The sequence below is a fragment of the Podarcis muralis genome, chromosome 17 (genome assembly GCF_964188315.1).
Source record: "Podarcis muralis chromosome 17, rPodMur119.hap1.1, whole genome shotgun sequence".
In the NCBI taxonomy this organism is placed as follows: domain Eukaryota; kingdom Metazoa; phylum Chordata; class Lepidosauria; order Squamata; family Lacertidae; genus Podarcis; species Podarcis muralis.
Genome location: NC_135671.1, coordinates 42,312,882 through 42,337,793, shown reverse-complemented (window position 1 = coordinate 42,337,793; position 24,912 = coordinate 42,312,882).

Genomic DNA, 24,912 nt, shown 5'->3' with positions numbered 1-24,912 from the left:
AAGAAGACGAATAAGCTTTCATTGCGCTTACTTCCAATTGTTGCTTTTCAGATTCGAATGCACATTCACCCAAAAATCACGCAGTGTAATGTTTGTTATCAGCCCAAATTAAGCATACGTGTTTTGGTTCTATCTCAACCGAAACAAGACGAAGAAGCTGGGATTTTTTCATTGGGTGTTCATTCACCAACAAATAGCAAAGCAAAGTGTAGTAAGCGAAAACAGAGCAAAACAGGTTGTTTTGCGTTCCAGCTACATCGAAACAAGAATCTTGGATGTGGCTTATTTCAAGTTGTGTTCTTTGGTGTTAATGCAACATTAACCCAGAAATCGCAAAGTGTATGTAATGAGACCCAAATGAAAAAACACCGTCTTTTCGCTACCATATGCGCAGAAAGAAGACGAATAAGCTTTCATTGCGCTTACTTCCAATTGTTGCTTTTCGGATTAGAATGCACATTCACCCAAAAATCACGCAGTGAAATGTTTGTTATCAGCCCAAATAAAGCATACGTGTTTTGGGTCCATCTCAATAGAAAAAAGACAAAGAAGCTGGGATTTTGTCATTCGGTGTTCATTCACCAACAAATAGCAAAGCAAACTGTAGTAAGCTAAAACAGAGCAAAACAGGTTGTTTTGCGTTCCAGCTACATCGAAACAAGAATCTTGGATGTCACTTATTTCAAGTTGTGTTCTTTGGTGTTAATGCAACATTAACCCAGAAATCGCAAAGTGTATGTAATGAGACCCAAATGACAAAACACCGTCTTTTCGCTACCATATGGGCAGAAAGAAGACGAATAAGCTTTCATTGCGCTTACTTCCAATTGTTGCTTTTCGGATTAGAAGGCACATTCACCCAAAAATCACGCAGTGAAATGTTTGTTATCAGCCCAAAAGCATACGTGTTTTGGTTCCATCTCAATAGAAACAAGACGAAGAAGCTGGGATTTTGTCATTCGGTGTTCATTCACCAACAAATAGCAAAGCAAACTGTAGTAAGCTAAAACAGAGCAAAACAGGTTGTTTTGCGTTCCAGCTACATCGAAACAAGCATCTTGGATGTCGCTTATTTCAAGTTGTGTTCTTTGGTGTTAATGGAACATTAACCAAGAAATCGCAAAGTGTACGTAATGAGACCCAAATGACAAAACACCGTCTTTTCGCTACCATATGCGCAGAAAGAAGACGAATAAGCTTTCATTGCGCTTACTTCCAATTGTTGCTTTTCGGATTAGAATGCACATTCACCCAAAAATCACGCAGTGAAATGTTTGTTATCAGCCCAAATTAAGCATACGTGTTTTGGTTCCATCTTAATAGAAACAAGACGAAGAAGCTGGGATTTTGTCATTCGGTGTTCATTCACCAACAAATAGCAAAGCAAACTGTAGTAAGCTAAAACAGAGCAAAACAGGTTGTTTTGCGTTCCAGCTACATCGAAACAAGAATCTTGGATGTCGCTTATTTCAAGTTGTGTTCTTTGGTGTTAATGCAACATTAACCCAGAAATCGCAAAGTGTACGTAATGAGACCCAAATGACAAAACACCGTCTTTTCGCTACCATATGCGCAGAAAGAAGACGAATAAGCTTTCATTGCGCTTACTTCCAATTGTTGCTTTTCGGATTAGAATGCACATTCACCCAAAAATCACGCAGTGAAATGTTTGTTATCAGCCCAAATAAAGCATACGTGTTTTGGTTCCATCTCAATAGAAACAAGAAGAAGAAGCTGGGATTTTGTCATTTGTTGTTCATTCACCAACAAATAGCAAAGCAAACTGTAGTAAGCTAAAACAGAGCAATACAGGTTGTTTTGCGTTCCAGCTACATCGAAACAAGAATCTTGGATGTCGCTTATTTCAAGTTGTGTTCTTTGGTGTTAATGCAACATTAACCCAGAAATCGCAAAGTGTACGTAATGAGACCCAAATGACAAAACACCGTCTTTTCGCTACCATATGCGCAGAAAGAAGACGAATAAGCTTTCATTGCGCTTACTTCCAATTGTTGCTTTTCGGATTAGAATGCACATTCACCCAAAAATCACGCAGTGAAATGTTTGTTATCAGCCCAAATAAAGCATACGTGTTTTGGGTCCATCTCAATAGAAAAAAGACGAAGAAGCTGGGATTTTGTCATTCGGTGTTCATTCACCAACAAATAGCAAAGCAAACTGTAGTAAGCTAAAACAGAGCAAAACAGGTTGTTTTGCGTTCCAGCTACATCGAAACAAGAATCTTGGATGTCACTTATTTCAAGTTGTGTTCTTTGGTGTTAATGCAACATTAACCCAGAAATCGCAAAGTGTATGTAATGAGACCCAAATGACAAAACACCGTCTTTTCGCTACCATATGGGCAGAAAGAAGACGAATAAGCTTTCATTGCGCTTACTTCCAATTGTTGCTTTTTGGATTCGAATGCACATTCACCCAAAAACCACGCAGTGAAATGTTTGTTATCAGCCCAAATTAAGCATACGTGTTTTGGTTCTATCTCAACAGAAACAAGACGAAGAAGCTGGGATTTTTTCATTGGGTGTTCATTCACCAACAAATAGCAAAGCAAAAGTGTAGTAAGCTAAAACAGAGCAAAACAGGTTGTTTTGCGTTCCAGCTACATCGAAACAAGAATCTTGGATGTCGCTTATTTCAAGTTGTGTTCTTTGGTGTTAATGCAACATTAACCCAGAAATCGCAAAGTGTATGTAATGAGACCCAAATGACAAAACACCGTACTTTCGCTACCATATGCGCAGAAAGAAGACGAATAAGCTTTGATTGCGCTTACTTGCAATTGTTGCTTTTCAGATTCGAATGCACATTCACCCAAAAATCACGCAGTGTAATGTTTGTTATCAGCCCAAATTAAGCATACGTGTCAGGGGTTCAGGAGCAGAGGCAAGGGCAAGGGAGGAAACAGAGAGCGAAGGGGAGGAGGCAGAAGAAAGGATGAGCGATGACGACGACCCGAGATCTCCGAGTCTCTCCAGTGAGTCGGAGGATTCACAGAAAGGAGCACCAGTGGCCAAGGCAAGGGGGGAGTTTAGGGGGGCACCCCAGGGAGATAGAGCCAGAGGGGAATCAGAGGAGAGCAGTTGGAGATCGGGTCCAGCGTCACCGCCAGAGAGCAGGGAAGAGGAAAGGAGCCAGGGGGCAAGCGCTGGCAGCTCACAGCAGGAGGGAGGGCACGAGTCAGGGGTGGCCACACCTCCATCTGGGAGCGAAGAAACGGTTAGACGGAAGGTGGAAGGTTGGGCGCGCGCGCCAAGTTCAAATGCACAGGAAGGAGGCGCAGTAGGCAGCCCGGAAAGAGAGCCGGGTCCTAAAGCCTGGCGCAAGGAGACAGGAGAGTCCGGGGGGTCAGCGTCCGAAGAATCCCGGAAGGAAGAGACCCAGGGGGGCAGAGGGACCCAGAGAAGAACAGTCAGGCGGAAAAGGTGGAGCAGGGCTAGGATATTAAGTTGGTGTACGAGGGGCGGAGATTCAGACGGAGCTTCGCCGATCTAGCTACTAGACGTAGGGTTGCACGCAGCAGCTTGAGAATGGAAACTGTAACTCAATAAAGACTTTTACTTAATGACCGTTGGCTAGCGTGATCCTCTGTGAGCTAGGATCTTGAAGCAACCCTGACAGTAAGCTCCGTCTCTGTATTGTGGGCATCTACAGCCTCGAGGAGAGGAGAGAAGCAGGTGCCTACTAGTGAGCTCACGAACGGCAGCCGACATGACGGCTGAACAGCAGATAGCGGAACTCAGAGAAGCAGTGTCACAGCTGAATGCCGAGGCTCTCGCATCCAGGAAGAGAGAGGAGGACGCAGCTGCCGCCTACAGGGATCTCCAGGTCAGGTTGGAAGTGCTTACGAAGCAAGGGCAACAGACACCCAAACCAGAGGGGATTGGGTTGGGGAGACGCACAGGCGGTCTGGTTTCTCACTTCGATGGGAACCTGCAACAGTATCCCAATTTTAAAGCAGACGTACTGTGTGCACTGCAACTGCTGAGTAAAGATTTTAGAGATGAGCAAGAGAAAGTGGGGTTCATCATGTCTTATCTGCATGGGGATGCCAGAGCATGGCTGCGCAATTTATGGAGGGATAACGATCCGGCGCTCCAAAATGCGAATGCCTTTATTAAAGCGATGGATGCGTGTTTTTTATCAAGCATTGACGTGGATCTTGCTCGGCAACAGATTCATGGACTGAAGCAAGGAAGGGCCAGCGTACGGCAGTACCATGCCCGCTTTTTCGCCTTGGCCAGTGCCCTAGAATGGGACAGAGATGCGACCCCTGTAAGAGACCTTTTCTGGGAGGGACTAAACAGCTCTGTAAAAGATGAGATTGCGAGGGGGGAGAGACCCCGGACCACCCAGGAGGTCGTGCAGAGGGCGCTGGCAGTGGGGGTACGGCTGGAAGGACGTCCGTGGAGCAGGGACGAAGGGCGTGGAGGGCGCGAACCAGCCAGGGGCTCCTCCTTCTTTCCCAGAGAAGCAGCACGTACGCAATCCACGCCTCCGCCAGGGGGAGGAGCTGAACCGATGGAGGTTGGAGGTGCCAGGGCTCAGTCAGCAACCAGAGCCCTAGCACCAGCAGCAGTGAAAGCGAAGCCTCCTAGAGGGAACAGGAAGTGTTACGTCTGTGAGGAGCCAGGGCATATGGCGAAAGAGTGTCCCCAGAGGCTCCACAAGCTCACTGCAGCCTCAGCAATGGCGACTGCAGCAACGCAGCAAGGAGAACCACAGCAGGGAAACGACGCTGTCTGGCTGGAGGAAGAGGCACTGGGGCCCAGCCAGACGTATTAATGATGCAGTCCCCAGAGATTTTACAGCCCGTGAACCCCCTCCCGCCCAAACCAGTGGTGAGGCTCACCGCGTCGCTCCAGCTGCCCAATGGCATCACCATGGACGTGCCAATCACCATTGACTCAGGCAGCAATGCGGACTTTATGGGGCAGGACTTTGTCAACCAGCATGCTATACAGTTGCTGCCGGCCACACTGCCCCTGCAGGTGGTCACGGTGGATGGCAGGGAGCTGCTAGGAGGGCAAGTGGTGCAGCAGACGCCACCGATGGTGATGCGACTTGGGAATCACCAAGAAGTCATCAGCTTCAACGTCACTCAATTGTCGGACACGCCCATTGTGTTGGGCATGAGTTGGCTGGACAAACACAGCCCAACGCTGGCTTGGTACCAGAGGCAGCTGACCTTCGGCTCTTCCTTTTGTGCTGAACACTGCATCGTGCCCAGGCAGGAAGGAGAGGAAGAGGAGTCACAGCTACTGCTAGGCACGCTGCAAGCGATTCCCCACAAGTACGCAGAATTTTTGGAAGTTTTCTGCGAGAAGGAGGCAGACAGGCTACCCCCTCACAGGCCATATGACTGCAAGATTGACCTGCTGCCAGGGGCGGCGCTGCCTAAGGGGAAACTGTATTCCATGTCAGAAGACGAGCTGCAAGAACTCAAGGAGTTCATAGACCATAATTTGGAGCGCGGTTTCATCCGAGAGTCCAAGGCGGTGGGAGGCAGCCCGGTGTTCTTCGTTAAGAAGCGGGATACGCCCCAAAGGAGGCTCGTAGTGGATTACAGGACCTTGAACAGTGTGACTAAGCCGTCGGACTTCCCCATGCCCCGAATTGACGACCTCCTCGCAAAGGTGCGGAAGGGCAGAGTGTTCACCAAATTGGATCTGCGAGGTGCGTACGACCTCATTCGCATGCGGGAGGGTGACGAGTGGAAAACAGCCATGTTCACGCCACTGGGGACCTACGAATATAGAGTTATGCCTTTTGGATTGCAAAATGGCTCCCACGTTTTTCAAGCATTCATGCATCACGTGTTGGCGGGACTTCTCTACAAGACGTGCGTCTGTTTCTTAGATGACATCCTGATCTTTTCGGAGTCGCAACAGGAGCATGACAAACACGTCAAGGAAGTGCTGAACAGGCTAAAGCACCATAGGCTCTACGCCAAGCTGGAGAAGTGCCAATTTGACGTGACGGAGGTGGATTTTCTGGGCTACAAGCTGTCTGACAAGGGGCTCGCCATGGACAGCGCCAAGGTTCGAGCGGTGTTGGATTGGAAGAGCCCGCGCAACCGGAAGGAGGTCCAACGGTTTGTCGGCTTTGCGAACTTCTATCGCAAGTTTATCAAGGGCTTCGCTATGCAGACGGCGGCCATCACTGACACGCTTAGCTCCAAGAAAAAGAAGTTCATTTGGACAGAGCAGGCGGAACAGTCCTTTCAGGCACTCAAGCGTCTCTTCGCGTCGGAAGAGCAGCTGCTTCATGTCAACCCCAGCAAGCCGATGAGGGTGGAGACTGACGCCTCGGACAGAGCCGTGGGGGCGGTCCTGCTGCAGAAAGACCCGCAGGGGGTGTGGCGACCGGGAGCGTTTTACTCCAGGAAGCTCAGCAAGTCCGAGCAGAACTACACCATATGGGACAGGGAGTTGCTGGCCATTCATGCAGCGTTCAAGGCGTGGAGGCACTTTCTGATCGGCGCCAAGCACACGGTGCAGGTTTGCACGGACCACAAGAACCTAGAGCACTGGCGCACGGCACAGTTCCTGAACCAGAGGCAGATACGTTGGGCTGAGTTCTTTGCGAACTTCGACTTCCGAATAGAGTATGTCCCGGGGGACACCAACATCATGGCGGACGCTCTCTCCCGCAAGCCACAGTATCTGGAGGAAGCAACGCCAGCGGCCGCCATGCACATCTTCGCACCAACAGTGTGGGCGTGCGCCGCGGCAACCGTGGATCTGGAGGCGGTGCGACGAGCGTTGCAAGGGGACTCCTTCGCGCAAGCAAAGATCTCAGAGGTGCACAGGGGCAAAGCAGCGGCCGACGGTTTCCAGCTACGAGATGGATTGCTCATCCGTAAAGGGGCCATCTACGTGCCGGGAGACGAACTTCGCGCCACGGTGCTGCAGCAGCTGCACGACGCGCCCACTGCAGGGCACTTCGGCAAGGAGAAGACGGTGGAACTAGTAGCCAGGGATTTCTGGTGGCCTGGAATGAGAAGGGAGGTCGCGGACTACGTGGCGAGGTGTGACACCTGCCAGAGGGCGAAGCCAGTGCTTAGACCGCCGGCCGGACTGTTGGAACCGCTCCAAACTCCGGCCGAACCTTGGGAGAGGGTGGCCCTGGACTTTGTCACGGATCTGCCCAGCTCGAGGGGCAAGACGGCAGTGCTGGTGGTGGTGGACTTGTTCTCCAAGATGGCACATTTCATTCCGTGTGCGAAGGTGGCCACGGCGGAACAAACCGCCAAACTGTTCATAGACCACGTGTTCAAGGTTCACGGTCTGCCACGGTCTATTCTGTCCGACCGGGGGCGGCAGTTCATCTCAAATTTCTGGCAGCGGCTGATGGGCTTCCTGAACGTCAAGATCAACCTGGCGTCGGCGAGACACCCGCAAACCAACGGGCAAGCAGAACGGGTCAATGCCATCATGCAGCAGTACTTGAGGTGCTATGCAAATCAACAGCCTGCGACGTGGGTGGATTACCTGCCGCTCGCCGAGTTCGCTTACAACAACACGAAGCACGTGTCCACGGGGGTCACACCGTTCTTCGCCAACAACGGGAGGCACCCCAGAACCTTCCCGGGACTGGAAAGGCTGGGGGAAGGGGAGCCGCAGACGGCAGATGCGTTCGCGTCGGAACTGCAGGAAGTCCACGATCAGCTGAGGCGCCACCTGGAGCTGGCCAAGCACGCATACAAGGTACAAGCGGACAAACGCAGAAGGGTTGGCGAAGAGCTACACGTGGGGGACTGGGTCTGGTTAGCAGCCCACGCAGTGCCGGCCAGGTCGTTGGCCAAGAAGAAACTAGGGCATAAGCAACTGGGGCCCTATCAAGTCGAAGAGCAGGTCAACCCGGTGGCCTTCAGGCTGGCGCTTCCGGAGGGTTCCAGAATGCATCCGGTATTCCACAGATCGGTGCTCACTCCCTACAAGGCACCGCACAGGTTTCAGGAACCCGGAACGGCACAGAGTCCGGCCAGAGACAGAACAGGGCACGCAGGAGTGGCACAGAAGGAGCGCCTCAACGAAGTCACAGAGATTTTGGATTCCAGATGGGGGGAAGAAGGGGTAGAATACTTTCTCGCCAGGGAGGGCACCCCGGCCAGTGCGAACAGTTGGGTGCCGGACTACGCCTTGGACGAACCTCTGCTCAAAGACGAGTTTCATGCCCTCTTCCCACATAGACCGATGCCAGCAGACTTTTTCGACGACTGGCTTTTCACACCCACGCTTTCGGGCAGCACGTTCCGGGGGTTCGACTCGGACGAGGACCCGATACGAGACGTCCGTTCCCCGGAGGGGTCGCCCTCGGGATCTGCCTCAGAACCCTCGTATTGGTGGGACGACAAACCAGAGGAACAGTGGCGCAGGAAGTGGCAAGAAGGTCCAGGACGAGCAACGCCGCCTGGAGGAAGCGAGGGAGAGACGGACATGGACATTTTCGGGGACGATCCAGGTTTCGAGCACGGCGGCACAGAGATGGAAGCAGAGGTGACCGTCGTCGACGAGAGAAGGGAGGAAGAACCGGAAGACTTCGGAGGGAGGCCCGCTACGGGAACCGAACGGTACCCGACATTCGTCTCCTTGACGCAGCAGCACCCAGCTCCAGCACCGGAAGGAGGGGAAGGGGGAGTGGGGGGCTTCGAGGGGGGGATGGATGTCAGGGGTTCAGGAGCAGAGGCAAGGGCAAGGGAGGAAACAGAGAGCGAAGGGGAGGAGGCAGAAGAAAGGATGAGCGATGACGACGACCCGAGATCTCCGAGTCTCTCCAGTGAGTCGGAGGATTCACAGAAAGGAGCACCAGTGGCCAAGGCAAGGGGGGAGTTTAGGGGGGCACCCCAGGGAGATAGAGCCAGAGGGGAATCAGAGGAGAGCAGTTGGAGATCGGGTCCAGCGTCACCGCCAGAGAGCAGGGAAGAGGAAAGGAGCCAGGGGGCAAGCGCTGGCAGCTCACAGCAGGAGGGAGGGCACGAGTCAGGGGTGGCCACACCTCCATCTGGGAGCGAAGAAACGGTTAGACGGAAGGTGGAAGGTTGGGCGCGCGCGCCAAGTTCAAATGCACAGGAAGGAGGCGCAGTAGGCAGCCCGGAAAGAGAGCCGGGTCCTAAAGCCCGGCGCAAGGAGACAGGAGAGTCCGGGGGGTCAGCGTCCGAAGAATCCCGGAAGGAAGAGACCCAGGGGGGCAGAGGGACCCAGAGAAGAACAGTCAGGCGGAAAAGGTGGAGCAGGGCTAGGATATTAAGTTGGTGTACGAGGGGCGGAGATTCAGACGGAGCTTCGCCGATCTAGCTACTAGACGTAGGGTTGCACGCAGCAGCTTGAGAATGGAAACTGTAACTCAATAAAGACTTTTACTTAATGACCGTTGGCTAGCGTGATCCTCTGTGAGCTAGGATCTTGAAGCAACCCTGACAATACGTGTTTTGGTTCCATCTCAATAGAAACAAGACGAAGAAGCTGGGATTTTTTCATTGGGTGTTCATTCACCAACAAATAGCAAAGCAAAAGTGTAGTAAGCTAAAAGAGCAAAACAGGTTGTTTTGCGTTCCAGCTACATCGAAACAAGAATCTTGGATGTCGCTTATTTCAAGTTGTGTTCTTTGGTGTTAATGCAACATTAACCCAGAAATCGCAAAGTGTATGTAATGAGACCCAAATGACAAAACACCGTACTTTCGCTACCATATGCGCAGAAAGAAGACGAATAAGCTTTCATTGCGCTTACTTCCAATTGTTGCTTTTCAGATTCGAATGCACATTCACCCAAAAATCACGCAGTGTAATGTTTGTTATCAGCCCAAATTAAGCATACGTGTTTTGGTTCTAGCTCAACCGAAACAAGACGAAGAAGCTGGGATTTTTTCATTGGGTGTTCATTCACCAACAAATAGCAAAGCAAAGTGTAGTAAGCGAAAACAGAGCAAAACAGGTTGTTTTGCGTTCCAGCTACATCGAAACAAGAATCTTGGATGTCGCTTATTTCAAGTTGTGTTCTTTGGTGTTAATGCAACATTAACCCAGAAATCGCAAAGTGTATGTGTCAGGGGTTCAGGAGCAGAGGGACAGGAGAGGGAGGAAGTAGAGACCGAGGGAGAGGAATCTGAGGGAGAAGTCAGCGAGGGTAGCCATCCGAGGTCTCCAAGTCTCTCCAGTGAATCAGAGGATTCACAGAAAGGGGCCCCAGTGGTCAGAGCCAGGGGGTTGCCAGAGGGAACACCCCAGGAAGGAGGGGCCAGAGGGGACTCAGAGAGCAGCAGCTGGAAATCGGGACCAACTTTCCCACCGGAGAGCAGTAAGGGGGAGGAGTCCCAAACATCGGCAGCAGGCAGCCTTCCGTCAGCGGAAGGACATGAGTCAGGGTTAGCCACGCCTGCATCAGAGAGCGAGGTAACGGTCAAAAGGAAGGTCAGGGGCAGCGCGCGCGCGCCAAGTTCAAACGTACAGGAGGGGGGCGCAATGGGCAGTCCGGAGAGAGAGCCGGGTCCCAAAGCCCGCCGGAGAGAAGGGGAGGAGTCCGAAGGGTCCGCTTCCGAGGCATCCCGGAAAGAAGGCACCCAGGGGGGTAGTAGGACCCAGAGGAGGAAGGAGAAACGTAGAAGGTGGAGTAAGGCTAGAGTCTTAAGCTGGTGTACAGGGGGCGGAGACTCAGACGAGGCTTCGCTGGTCTAGGGTTTAGACGTAGAGACGCACGCTAGTGTTTGGAAATGGAAACTAAATGCCAATAAAGACTTCTGTACAGTTCTAATGGCTAGCGTTGGTCTTCTGTGAGCTGAGACCGGGAGGCAGTCTCTGACAGTATGTAATGAGACCCAAATGACAAAACACCGTCTTTTCGCTACCATATGCGCAGAAAGAAGACGAATAAGCTTTGATTGCGCTTACTTCCAATTGTTGCTTTTTGGATACGAATGGACATTCACCCAAAAACCACGCAGTGAAATGTTTGTTATCAGCCCAAATTAAGCATACGTGTTTTGGCTCTATCTCAACAGAAACAAGACGAAGAAGCTGGGATTTTTTCATTGGGTGTTCATTCACCAACAAATAGCAAAGCAAAAGTGTAGTAAGCTAAAACAGAGCAAAACAGGTTGTTTTGCGTTCCAGCTACATCGAAACAAGAATCTTGGATGTCGCTTATTTCAAGTTCTTTGGTGTTAATGCAACATTAACCCAGAAATCGCAAAGTGTATGTAATGAGACCCAAATGACAAAACACCGTCTTTTCGCTACCATATGCGCAGAAAGAAGACGAATAAGCTTTGATTGCGCTTACTTGCAATTGTTGCTTTTCGGATTCGAATGCACATTCACCCAAAAATCACGCAGAGAAATGTTTGTTATCAGCCCAAATTAAGCATACGTGTTTTGGTTCCATCTCAATAGAAACAAGACGAAGAAGCTGGGATTTTTTCATTGGGTGTTCATTCACCAACAAATAGCAAAGCAAAAGTGTAGTAAGCTAAAAGAGCAAAACAGGTTGTTTTGCGTTCCAGCTACATCGAAACAAGAATCTTGGATGTCGCTTATTTCAAGTTGTGTTCTTTGGTGTTAATGCAAAATTAACCCAGAAATCGCAAAGTGTATGTAATGAGACCCAAATGACAAAACACCGTCTTTTCGCTACCATATGCGCAGAAAGAAGACGAATAAGCTTTGATTGCGCTTACTTCCAATTGTTGCTTTTTGGATTCGAATGCACATTCACCCAAAAACCACGCAGTGAAATGTTTGTTATCAGCCCAAATTAAGCATACGTGTTTTGGTTCTATCTCAACAGAAACAAGACGAAGAAGCTGGGATTTTTTCATTGGGTGTTCATTCACCAACAAATAGCAAAGCAAAAGTGTAGTAAGCTAAAACAGAGCAAAACAGGTTGTTTTGCATTCCAGCTACATCGAAACAAGAATCTTGGATGTCGCTTATTTCAAGTTGTGTTCTTTGGTGTTAATGCAACATTAACCCAGAAATCGCAAAGTGTATGTAATGAGACCCAAATGACAAAACACCGTACTTTCGCTACCATATGCGCAGAAAGAAGACGAATAAGCTTTGATTGCGCTTACTTGCAATTGTTGCTTTTCGGATTCGAATGCACATTCACCCAAAAATCACGCAGAGAAATGTTTGTTATCAGCCCAAATTAAGCATACGTGTTTTGGTTCCATCTCAATAGAAACAAGACGAAGAAGCTGGGATTTTTTCATTGGGTGTTCATTCACCAACAAATAGCAAAGCAAAAGTGTAGTAAGCTAAAAGAGCAAAACAGGTTGTTTTGCGTTCCAGCTACATCGAAACAAGAATCTTGGATGTCGCTTATTTCAAGTTGTGTTCTTTGGTGTTAATGCAAAATTAACCCAGAAATCGCAAAGTGTATGTAATGAGACCCAAATGACAAAACACCGTCTTTTCGCTACCATATGCGCAGAAAGAAGACGAATAAGCTTTGATTGCGCTTACTTCCAATTGTTGCTTTTTGGATTCGAATGCACATTCACCCAAAAACCACGCAGTGAAATGTTTGTTATCAGCCCAAATTAAGCATACGTGTTTTGGTTCTATCTCAACAGAAACAAGACGAAGAAGCTGGGATTTTTTCATTGGGTGTTCATTCACCAACAAATAGCAAAGCAAAAGTGTAGTAAGCTAAAACAGAGCAAAACAGGTTGTTTTGCATTCCAGCTACATCGAAACAAGAATCTTGGATGTCGCTTATTTCAAGTTGTGTTCTTTGGTGTTAATGCAACATTAACCCAGAAATCGCAAAGTGTATGTAATGAGACCCAAATGACAAAACACCGTCTTTTCGCTACCATATGCGCAGAAAGAAGACGAATAAGCTTTGATTGCGCTTACTTCCAATTGTTGCTTTTTGGATTCGAATGCACATTCACCCAAAAACCACGCAGTGAAATGTTTGTTATCAGCCCAAATTAAGCATACGTGTTTTGGTTCTATCTCAACAGAAACAAGACGAAGAAGCTGGGATTTTTTCATTGGGTGTTCATTCACCAACAAATAGCAAAGCAAAAGTGTAGTAAGCTAAAACAGAGCAAAACAGGTTGTTTTGCATTCCAGCTACATCGAAACAAGAATCTTGGATGTCGCTTATTTCAAGTTGTGTTCTTTGGTGTTAATGCAACATTAACCCAGAAATCGCAAAGTGTATGTAATGAGACCCAAATGACAAAACACCGTACTTTCGCTACCATATGCGCAGAAAGAAGACGAATAAGCTTTGATTGCGCTTACTTGCAATTGTTGCTTTTCAGATTCGAATGCACATTCACCCAAAAATCACGCAGTGTAATGTTTGTTATCAGCCCAAATTAAGCATACGTGTCAGGGTTGCTTCAAGATCCTAGCTCACAGAGGATCACGCTAGCCAACGGTCATTAAGTAAAAGTCTTTATTGAGTTACAGTTTCCATTCTCAAGCTGCTGCGTGCAACCCTACGTCTAGTAGCTAGATCGGCGAAGCTCCGTCTGAATCTCCGCCCCTCGTACACCAACTTAATATCCTAGCCCTGCTCCACCTTTTCCGCCTGACTGTTCTTCTCTGGGTCCCTCTGCCCCCCTGGGTCTCTTCCTTCCGGGATTCTTCGGACGCTGACCCCCCGGACTCTCCTGTCTCCTTGCGCCGGGCTTTAGGACCCGGCTCTCTTTCCGGGCTGCCTACTGCGCCTCCTTCCTGTGCATTTGAACTTGGCGCGCGCGCCCAACCTTCCACCTTCCGTCTAACCGTTTCTTCGCTCCCAGATGGAGGTGTGGCCACCCCTGACTCGTGCCCTCCCTCCTGCTGTGAGCTTCCAGCGCTTGCCCCCTGGCTCCTTTCCTCTTCCCTGCTCTCTGGCGGTGACGCTGGACCCGATCTCCAACTGCTCTCCTCTGATTCCCCTCTGGCTCTATCTCCCTGGGGTGCCCCCCTAAACTCCCCCCTTGCCTTGGCCACTGGTGCTCCTTTCTGTGAATCCTCCGACTCACTGGAGAGACTCGGAGATCTCGGGTCGTCGTCATCGCTCATCCTTTCTTCTGCCTCCTCCCCTTCGCTCTCTGTTTCCTCCCTTGCCCTTGCCTCTGCTCCTGAACCCCTGACATCCATCCCCCCCTCGAAGCCCCCCACTCCCCCTTCCCCTCCTTCCGGTGCTGGAGCTGGGTGCTGCTGCGTCAAGGAGACGAATGTCGGGTACCGTTCGGTTCCCGTAGCGGGCCTCCCTCCGAAGTCTTCCGGTTCTTCCTCCCTTCTCTCGTCGACGACGGTCACCTCTGCTTCCATCTCTGTGCCGCCGTGCTCGAAACCTGGATCGTCCCCGAAAATGTCCATGTCCGTCTCTCCCTCGCTTCCTCCAGGCGGCGTTGCTCGGCCTGGACCTTCTTGCCACTTCCTGCGCCACTGTTCCTCTGGTTTGTCGTCCCACCAATACGAGGGTTCTGAGGCAGATCCCGAGGGCTACCCCTCCGGGGAACGGACGTCTCGTATCGGGTCCTCGTCCGAGTCGAACCCCCGGAACGTGCTGCCCGAAAGCGTGGGTGTGAAAAGCCAGTCGTCGAAAAAGTCTGCTGGCATCGGTCTATGTGGGAAGAGGGCATGAAACTCGTCTTTGAGCAGAGGTTCGTCCAAGGCGTAGTCCGGCACCCAACTGTTCGCACTGGCCGGGGTGCCCTCCCTGGCGAGAAAGTATTCTACCCCTTCTTCCCCCCATCTGGAATCCAAAATCTCTGTGACTTCGTTGATGCGCTCCTTCTGTGCCACTCCTGCGTGCCCTGTTCTGTCTCTGGCCGGACTCTGTGCCGTTCCGGGTTCCTGAAACCTGTGCGGTGCCTTGTAGGGAGTGAGCACCGATCTGTGGAATACCGGATGCATTCTGGAACCCTCCGGAAGCGCCAGCCTGAAGGCCACCGGGTTGACCTGCTCTTCGACTTGATAGGGCCCCAGTTGCTTATGCCCTAGTTTCTTCTTGGCCAACGACCTGGCCGGCACTGCGTGGGCTGCTAACCAGACCCAGTCCCCCACGTGTAGCTCTTCGCCAACCCTTCTGCGTTTGTCCGCTTGTACCTTGTATGCGTGCTTGGCCAGCTCCAGGTGGCGCCTCAGCTGCTCGTGGACTTCCTGCAGTTCCGACGCGAACGCATCTGCCGTCTGCGGCTCCCCTTCCCCCAGCCTTTCCAGTCCCGGGAAGGTTCTGGGGTGCCTCCCGTTGTTGGCGAAGAACGGTGTGACCCCCGTGGACACGTGCTTCGTGTTGTTGTAAGCGAACTCGGCGAGCGGCAGGTAATCCACCCACGTCGCAGGCTGTTGATTTGCATAGCACCTCAAGTACTGCTGCATGATGGCATTGACCCGTTCTGCTTGCCCGTTGGTTTGCGGGTGTCTCGCCGACGCCAGGTTGATCTTGACGTTCAGGAAGCCCATCAGCCGCTGCCAGAAATTTGAGATGAACTGCCGCCCCCGGTCGGACAGAATAGACCGTGGCAGACCGTGAACCTTGAACACGTGGTCTATGAACAGTTTGGCGGTTTGTTCCGCCGTGGCCACCTTCGCACACGGAATGAAATGTGCCATCTTGGAGAACAAGTCCACCACCACCAGCACTGCCGTCTTGCCCCTCGAGCTGGGCAGATCCGTGACAAAGTCCAGGGCCACCCTCTCCCAAGGTTCGGCCGGAGTTTGGAGCGGTTCCAACAGTCCGGCCGGCGGTCTAAGCACTGGCTTCGCCCTCTGGCAGGTGTCACACCTCGCCACGTAGTCCGCGACCTCCCTTCTCATTCCAGGCCACCAGAAATCCCTGGCTACTAGTTCCACCGTCTTCTCCTTGCCGAAGTGCCCTGCAGTGGGCGCGTCGTGCAGCTGCTGCAGCACCGTGGCGCGAAGTTCGTCTCCCGGCACGTAGATGGCCCCTTTACGGATGAGCAATCCATCTCGTAGCTGGAAACCGTCGGCCGCTGCTTTGCCCCTGTGCACCTCTGAGATCTTTGCTTGCGCGAAGGAGTCCCCTTGCAACGCTCGTCGCACCGCCTCCAGATCCACGGTTGCCGCGGCGCACGCCCACACTGTTGGTGCGAAGATGTGCATGGCGGCCGCTGGCGTTGCTTCCTCCAGATACTGTGGCTTGCGGGAGAGAGCGTCCGCCATGATGTTGGTGTCCCCCGGGACATACTCTATTCGGAAGTCGAAGTTCGCAAAGAACTCAGCCCAACGTATCTGCCTCTGGTTCAGGAACTGTGCCGTGCGCCAGTGCTCTAGGTTCTTGTGGTCCGTGCAAACCTGCACCGTGTGCTTGGCGCCGATCAGAAAGTGCCTCCACGCCTTGAACGCTGCATGAATGGCCAGCAACTCCCTGTCCCATATGGTGTAGTTCTGCTCGGACTTGCTGAGCTTCCTGGAGTAAAACGCTCCCGGTCGCCACACCCCCTGCGGGTCTTTCTGCAGCAGGACCGCCCCCACGGCTCTGTCCGAGGCGTCAGTCTCCACCCTCATCGGCTTGCTGGGGTTGACATGAAGCAGCTGCTCTTCCGACGCGAAGAGACGCTTGAGTGCCTGAAAGGACTGTTCCGCCTGCTCTGTCCAAATGAACTTCTTTTTCTTGGAGCTAAGCGTGTCAGTGATGGCCGCCGTCTGCATAGCGAAGCCCTTGATAAACTTGCGATAGAAGTTCGCAAAGCCGACAAACCGTTGGACCTCCTTCCGGTTGCGCGGGCTCTTCCAATCCAACACCGCTCGAACCTTGGCGCTGTCCATGGCGAGCCCCTTGTCAGACAGCTTGTAGCCCAGAAAATCCACCTCCGTCACGTCAAATTGGCACTTCTCCAGCTTGGCGTAGAGCCTATGTTGCTTTAGCCTGTTCAGCACGTCCTTGACGTGTTTGTCATGCTCCTGTTGCGACTCCGAAAAGATCAGGATGTCATCTAAGAAACAGACGCACGTCTTGTAGAGAAGTCCCGCCAACACGTGATGCATGAATGCTTGAAAAACGTGGGAGCCATTTTGCAATCCAAAAGGCATAACTCTATATTCGTAGGTCCCCAGTGGCGTGAACATGGCTGTTTTCCACTCGTCACCCTCCCGCATGCGAATGAGGTTGTACGCACCTCGCAGATCCAATTTGGTGAACACTCTGCCCTTCCGCACCTTTACGAGGAGGTCGTCAATTCGGGGCATGGGGAAGTCCGACGGCTTAGTCACACTGTTCAAGGTCCTGTAATCCACTACGAGCCTCTTTTGGGGCGTATCCCGCTTCTTAACGAAGAACACCGGGCTGCCTCCCACCGCCTTGGACTCTCGGATGAAACCGCGCTCCAAATTATGATCTATGAACTCCTTGAGTTCTTGCAGCTCGTCCTCTGACATGGAATACAGTTTCCCCTTAGGCAGCGCCGCCCCTGGCAGCAGGTCAATCTTGCAGTCATATGGCCTGTGAGGGGGTAGCCTGTCTGCCTCCTTCTCGCAGAAAACTTCCAAAAATTCTGCGTACTTGTGGGGAATCGCTTGCAGCGTGCCTAGCAGTAGCTGTGACTCCTCTTCCTCTCCTTCCTGCCTGGGCACGATGCAGTGTTCAGCACAAAAGGAAGAGCCGAAGGTCAGCTGCCTCTGGTACCAAGCCAGCGTTGGGCTGTGTTTGTCCAGCCAACTCATGCCCAACACAATGGGCGTGTCCGACAATTGAGTGACGTTGAAGCTGATGACTTCTTGGTGATTCCCAAGTCGCATCACCATCGGTGGCGTCTGCTGCACCACTTGCCCTCCTAGCAGCTCCCTGCCATCCACCGTGACCACCTGCAGGGGCAGTGTGGCCGGCAGCAACTGTATAGCATGCTGGTTGACAAAGTCCTGCCCCATAAAGTCCGCATTGCTGCCTGAGTCAATGGTGATTGGCACGTCCATGGTGATGCCATTGGGCAGCTGGAGCGACGCGGTGAGCCTCACCACTGGTTTGGGCGGGAGGGGGTTCACGGGCTGTAAAATCTCTGGGGACTGCATCATTAATACGTCTGGCTGGGCCCCAGTGCCTCTTCCTCCAGCCAGACAGCGTCGTTTCCCTGCTGTGGTTCTCCTTGCTGCGTTGCTGCAGTCGCCATTGCTGAGGCTGCAGTGAGCTTGTGGAGCCTCTGGGGACACTCTTTCGCCATATGCCCTGGCTCCTCACAGACGTAACACTTCCTGTTCCCTCTAGGAGGCTTCGCTTTCACTGCTGCTGGTGCTAGGGCTCTGGTTGCTGACTGAGCCCTGGCACCTCCAACCTCCATCGGTTCAGCTCCTCCCCCTGGCGGAGGCGTGGATTGCGTACGTGCTGCTTCTCTGGGAAAGAAGGAGGAGCCCCTGGCTGGTTCGCGCCCTCCACGCCCTTCGTCCCTGCTCCACGGACGTCCTTCCAGCCGTACCCCCACTGCCAGCGCCCTCTGCACGACCTCCTGGGTGGTCCGGGGTCTCTCCCCCCTCGCAATCTCATCTTTTACAGAGCTGTTTAGTCCCTCCCAGAAAAGGTCTCTTACAGGGGTCGCATCTCTGTCCCATTCTAGGGCACTGGCCAAGGCGAAAAAGCGGGCATGGTACTGCCGTACGCTGGCCCTTCCTTGCTTCAGTCCATGAATCTGTTGCCGAGCAAGATCCACGTCAATGCTTGATAAAAAACACGCATCCATCGCTTTAATAAAGGCATTCGCATTTTGGAGCGCCGGATCGTTATCCCTCCATAAATTGCGCAGCCATGCTCTGGCATCCCCATGCAGATAAGACATGATGAACCCCACTTTCTCTTGCTCATCTCTAAAATCTTTACTCAGCAGTTGCAGTGCACACAGTACGTCTGCTTTAAAATTGGGATACTGTTGCAGGTTCCCATCGAAGTGAGAGACCAGACCGCCTGTGCGTCTCCCCAACCCAATCCCCTCTGGTTTGGGTGTCTGTTGCCCTTGCTTCGTAAGCACTTCCAACCTGACCTGGAGATCCCTGTAGGCGGCAGCTGCGTCCTCCTCTCTCTTCCTGGATGCGAGAGCTTCGGCATTCAGCTGTGACACTGCTTCTCTGAGTTCCGCTATCTGCTGTTCAGCCGTCATGTCGGCTGCCGTTCGTGAGCTCACTAGTAGGCACCTGCTTCTCTCCTCTCCTCGAGGCTGTAGATGCCCACAATACTGAGACGGAGCTTACTGTCAGGGTTGCTTCAAGATCCTAGCTCACAGAGGATCACGCTAGCCAACGGTCATTAAGTAAAAGTCTTTATTGAGTTACAGTTTCCATTCTCAAGCTGCTGCGTGCAACCCTACGTCTAGTAGCTAGATCGGCGAAGCTCCGTCTGAATCTCCGCCCCTCGTACACCAACTTAATATCCTAGCCCTGCTCCACCTTTTCCGCCTGACTGTTCTTCTCTGGGTCCCTCTGCCCCCCTGGGTCTCTTCCTCCCGGGATTCTTCGGACGCTGACCCCCCGGACTCTCCTGTCTCCTTGCGCCGGGCTTTAGGACCCGGCTCTCTTTCCGGGCTGCCTACTGCGCCTCCTTCCTGTGCATTTGAACTTGGCGCGCGCGCCCAACCTTCCACCTTCCGTCTAACCGTTTCTTCGCTCCCAGATGGAGGTGTGGCCACCCCTGACTCGTGCCCTCCCTCCTGCTGTGAGCTTCCAGCGCTTGCCCCCTGGCTCCTTTCCTCTTCCCTGCTCTCTGGCGGTGACGCTGGACCCGATCTCCAACTGCTCTCCTCTGATTCCCCTCTGGCTCTATCTCCCTGGGGTGCCCCCCTAAACTCCCCCCTTGCCTTGGCCACTGGTGCTCCTTTCTGTGAATCCTCCGACTCACTGGAGAGACTCGGAGATCTCGGGTCGTCGTCATCGCTCATCCTTTCTTCTGCCTCCTCCCCTTCGCTCTCTGTTTCCTCCCTTGCCCTTGCCTCTGCTCCTGAACCCCTGACAATACGTGTTTTGGTTCCATCTCAATAGAAACAAGACGAAGAAGCTGGGATTTTTTCATTGGGTGTTCATTCACCAACAAATAGCAAAGCAAAAGTGTAGTAAGCTAAAAGAGCAAAACAGGTTGTTTTGCGTTCCAGCTACATCGAAACAAGAATCTTGGATGTCGCTTATTTCAAGTTGTGTTCTTTGGTGTTAATGCAACATTAACCCAGAAATCGCAAAGTGTATGTAATGAGACCCAAATGACAAAACACCGTCTTTTCGCTACCATATGCGCAGAAAGAAGACGAATAAGCTTTGATTGCGCTTACTTGCAATTGTTGCTTTTCAGATTCGAATGCACATTCACCCAAAAATCACGCAGTGTAATGTTTGTTATCAGCCCAAATTAAGCATACGTGTTTTAGTTCCATCTCAATAGAAACAAGACGAAGAAGCTGGGATTTTTTCATTGGGTGTTCATTCACCAACAAATAGCAAAGCAAACTGTAGTAAGCTAAAACAGAGCAATACAGGTTGTTTTGCGTTCCAGCTACATCGAAACAAGAATCTTGGATGTCGCTTATTTCAAGTTGTGTTCTTTGGTGTTAATGCAACATTAACCCAGAAATCGCAAAGTGTACGTAATGAGACCCAAATGACAAAACACCGTCTTTTCGCTACCATATGCGCAGAAAGAAGACGAATAAGCTTTCATTGCGCTTACTTCCAATTGTTGCTTTTCGGATTAGAATGCACATTCACCCAAAAATCACGCAGTGAAATGTTTGTTATCAGCCCAAATTAAGCATACGTGTTTTGGTTCCATCTCAATAGAAACAAGACGAAGAAGCTGGGATTTTGTCATTCGGTGTTCATTCACCAACAAATAGCAAAGCAAACTGTAGTAAGCTAAAACAGAGCAAAACAGGTTGTTTTGCATTCCAGCTACATCGAAACAAGAATCTTGGATGTCGCTTATTTCAAGTTGTGTTCTTTGGTGTTAATGCAACATTAACCCAGAAATCGCAAAGTGTATGTAATGAGACCCAAATGACAAAACACCGTACTTTCGCTACCATATGCGCAGAAAGAAGACGAATAAGCTTTGATTGCGCTTACTTGCAATTGTTGCTTTTCGGATTCGAATGCACATTCACCCAAAAATCACGCAGAGAAATGTTTGTTATCAGCCCAAATTAAGCATACGTGTTTTGGTTCCATCTCAATAGAAACAAGACGAAGAAGCTGGGATTTTTTCATTGGGTGTTCATTCACCAACAAATAGCAAAGCAAAAGTGTAGTAAGCTAAAAGAGCAAAACAGGTTGTTTTGCGTTCCAGCTACATCGAAACAAGAATCTTGGATGTCGCTTATTTCAAGTTGTGTTCTTTGGTGTTAATGCAACATTAACCCAGAAATCGCAAAGTGTATGTAATGAGACCCAAATGACAAAACACCGTCTTTTCGCTACCATATGCGCAGAAAGAAGACGAATAAGCTTTGATTGCGCTTACTTCCAATTGTTGCTTTTTGGATTCGAATGCACATTCACCCAAAAACCACGCAGTGAAATGTTTGTTATCAGCCCAAATTAAGCATACGTGTTTTGGTTCTATCTCAACAGAAACAAGACGAAGAAGCTGGGATTTTTTCATTGGGTGTTCATTCACCAACAAATAGCAAAGCAAAAGTGTAGTAAGCTAAAACAGAGCAAAACAGGTTGTTTTGCATTCCAGCTACATCGAAACAAGAATCTTGGATGTCGCTTATTTCAAGTTGTGTTCTTTGGTGTTAATGCAACATTAACCCAGAAATCGCAAAGTGTATGTAATGAGACCCAAATGACAAAACACCGTACTTTCGCTACCATATGCGCAGAAAGAAGACGAATAAGCTTTGATTGCTGTCAGGGTTGCTTCAAGATCCTAGCTCACAGAGGATCACGCTAGCCAACGGTCATTAAGTAAAAGTCTTTATTGAGTTACAGTTTCCATTCTCAAGCTGCTGCGTGCAACCCTACGTCTAGTAGCTAGATCGGCGAAGCTCCGTCTGAATCTCCGCCCCTCGTACACCAACTTAATATCCTAGCCCTGCTCCACCTTTTCCGCCTGACTGTTCTTCTCTGGGTCCCTCTGCCCCCCTGGGTCTCTTCCTTCCGGGATTCTTCGGACGCTGACCCCCCGGACTCTCCTGTCTCCTTGCGCCGGGCTTTAGGACCCGGCTCTCTTTCCGGGCTGCCTACTGCGCTTCCTTCCTGTGCATTTGAACTTGGCGCGCGCGCCCAACCTTCCACCTTCCGTCTAACCGTTTCTTCGCTCCCAGATGGAGGTGTGGCCACCCCTGACTCGTGCCCTCCCTCCTGCTGTGAACTGCCAGCGCTTCCCCCCTGGCTCCTTTCCTCTTCCCTGTTCTCTGGCGGTGACGCTGGACCCGATCTCCAACTGCTCTCCTCTGATTCCCCTCTGGCTCTATCTCCCTGGGGTGCCCCCCTAAACTCCCCCCTTGCCTTGGCCGCTGGTGCTCCTTTCTGTGAATCCTCCGACTCACTGGAGAGACTCGGAGATCTCGGGTCGTCGTCATCGCTCATCCTTTCTTCTGCCTCCTCCCCTTCGCTCTCTGTTTCCTTCCTTGCCCTTGCCTCTGCTCCTGAACCCCTGACATCCATCCCCCCCTCGAAGCCCCCCACTCCCCCTTCCCCTCCTTCCGGTGCTGGAGCTGGGTGCTGCTGCGTCAAGGAGACGAATGTCGGGTACCGTTCGGTTCCCGTAGCGGGCCTCCCTCCGAAGTCTTCCGGTTCTTCCTCCCTTCTCTCGTCGACGACGGTCACCTCTGCTTCCATCTCTGTGCCGCCGTGCTCGAAACCTGGATCGTCCCCGAAAATGTCCATGTCCGTCTCTCCCTCGCTTCCTCCAGGCGGCGTTGCTCGGCCTGGACCTTCTTGCCACTTCCTGCGCCACTGTTCCTCTGGTTTGTCGTCCCACCAATACGAGGGTTCTGAGGCAGATCCCGAGGGCGACCCCTCCGGGGAACGGACGTCTCGTATCGGGTCCTCGTCCGAGTCGAACCCCCGGAACGTGCTGCCCGAAAGCGTGGGTGTGAAAAGCCAGTCGTCGAAAAAGTCTGCTGGCATCGGTCTATGTGGGAAGAGGGCATGAAACTCGTCTTTGAGCAGAGGTTCGTCCAAGGCGTAGTCCGGCACCCAACTGTTCGCACTGGCCGGGGTGCCCTCCCTGGCGAGAAAGTATTCTACCCCTTCTTCCCCCCATCTGGAGTCCAAAATCTCTGTGACTTCGTTGATGCGCTCCTTCTGTGCCACTCCTGCGTGCCTTGGTCTGTCTCTGGCCGGACTCTGCGCCGTTCCGGGTTCCTGAAACCTGTGCGGTGCCTTGTAGGGAGTGAGCACCGATCTGTGGAATACCGGATGCATTCTGGAACCCTCCGGAAGCGCCAGCCTGAAGGCCACCGGGTTGACCTGCTCTTCGATTTGATAGGGCCCCAGTTGCTTATGCCCTAGTTTCTTCTTGGCCAACGACCTGGCCGGCACTGCGTGGGCTGCTAACCAGACCCAGTCCCCCACGTGTAGCTCTTCGCCAACCCTTCTGCGTTTGTCCGCTTGTACCTTGTATGCGTGCTTGGCCAGTTCCAGGTGGCGCCTCAGCTGATCGTGGACTTCCTGCAGTTCCGACGCGAACGCATCTGCCGTCTGCGGCTCCCCTTCCCCCAGCCTTTCCAGTCCCGGGAAGGTTCTGGGGTGCCTCCCGTTGTTGGCGAAGAACGGTGTGACCCCCGTGGACACGTGCTTCGTGTTGTTGAAAGCGAACTCGGCGAGCGGCAGGTAATCCACCCATGTCGCAGGCTGTTGATTTGCATAACACCTCAAGTACTGCTGCATGATGGCATTGACCCGCTCTGCTTGCCCGTTGGTTTGCGGGTGTCTCGCCGACGCCAGGTTGATCTTGACGTTCAGGAAGCCCATCAGCCGCTGCCAGAAATTTGAGATGAACTGCCGCCCCCGGTCGGACAGAATAGACCGTGGCAGACCGTGAACCTTGAACACGTGGTCTATGAACAGTTTGGCGGTTTGTTCCGCCGTGGCCACCTTCGCACACGGAATGAAATGTGCCATCTTGGAGAACAAGTCCACCACCACCAGCACTGCCGTCTTGCCCCTGGAGCTGGGCAGATCCGTGACAAAGTCCAGGGCCACCCTCTCCCAAGGTTCGGCCGGAGTTTGCAGCGGTTCCAACAGTCCGGCCGGCGGTCTAAGCACTGGCTTCGCCCTCTGGCAGGTGTCACACCTCGCCACGTAGTCCGCGACCTCCCTTCTCATTCCAGGCCACCAGAAATCCCTGGCTACTAGTTCCACCGTCTTCTCCTTGCCGAAGTGCCCTGCAGTGGGCGCGTCGTGCATCTGCTGCAGCACCTTGGCGCGAAGTTCGTCTCCCGGCACGTAGATGGCCCCTTTACGGATGAGCAATCCATCTCTCAGCTGGAAACCGTCGGCCGCTGCTTTGCCCCTTTGCACCTCTGAGATCTTCGCTTGCGCGAAGGAGTCCCCCTGCAACGCTCGTCGCACCGCCTCCAGATCCACGGTTGCCGCGGCGCACGCCCACACTGTTGGTGCGAAGATGTGCATGGCGGCCGCTGGCGTTGCTTCCTCCAGATACTGTGGCTTGCGGGAGAGAGCGTCCGCCATGATGTTGGTGTCCCCCGGGACATACTCTATTCGGAAGTCGAAGTTCGCAAAGAACTCAGCCCAACGTATCTGCCTTTGGTTCAGGAACTGTGCCGTGCGCCAGTGCTCTAGGTTCTTGTGGTCCGTGCAAACCTGCACCGTGTGCTTGGCGCCGATCAGAAAGTGCCTCCACGCCTTGAACGCTGCATGAATGGCCAGCAACTCCCTGTCCCATATGGTGTAGTTCTGCTCGGACTTGCTGAGCTTCCTGGAGTAAAACGCTCCCGGTCGCCACACCCCCTGCGGGTCTTTCTGCAGCAGGACCGCCCCC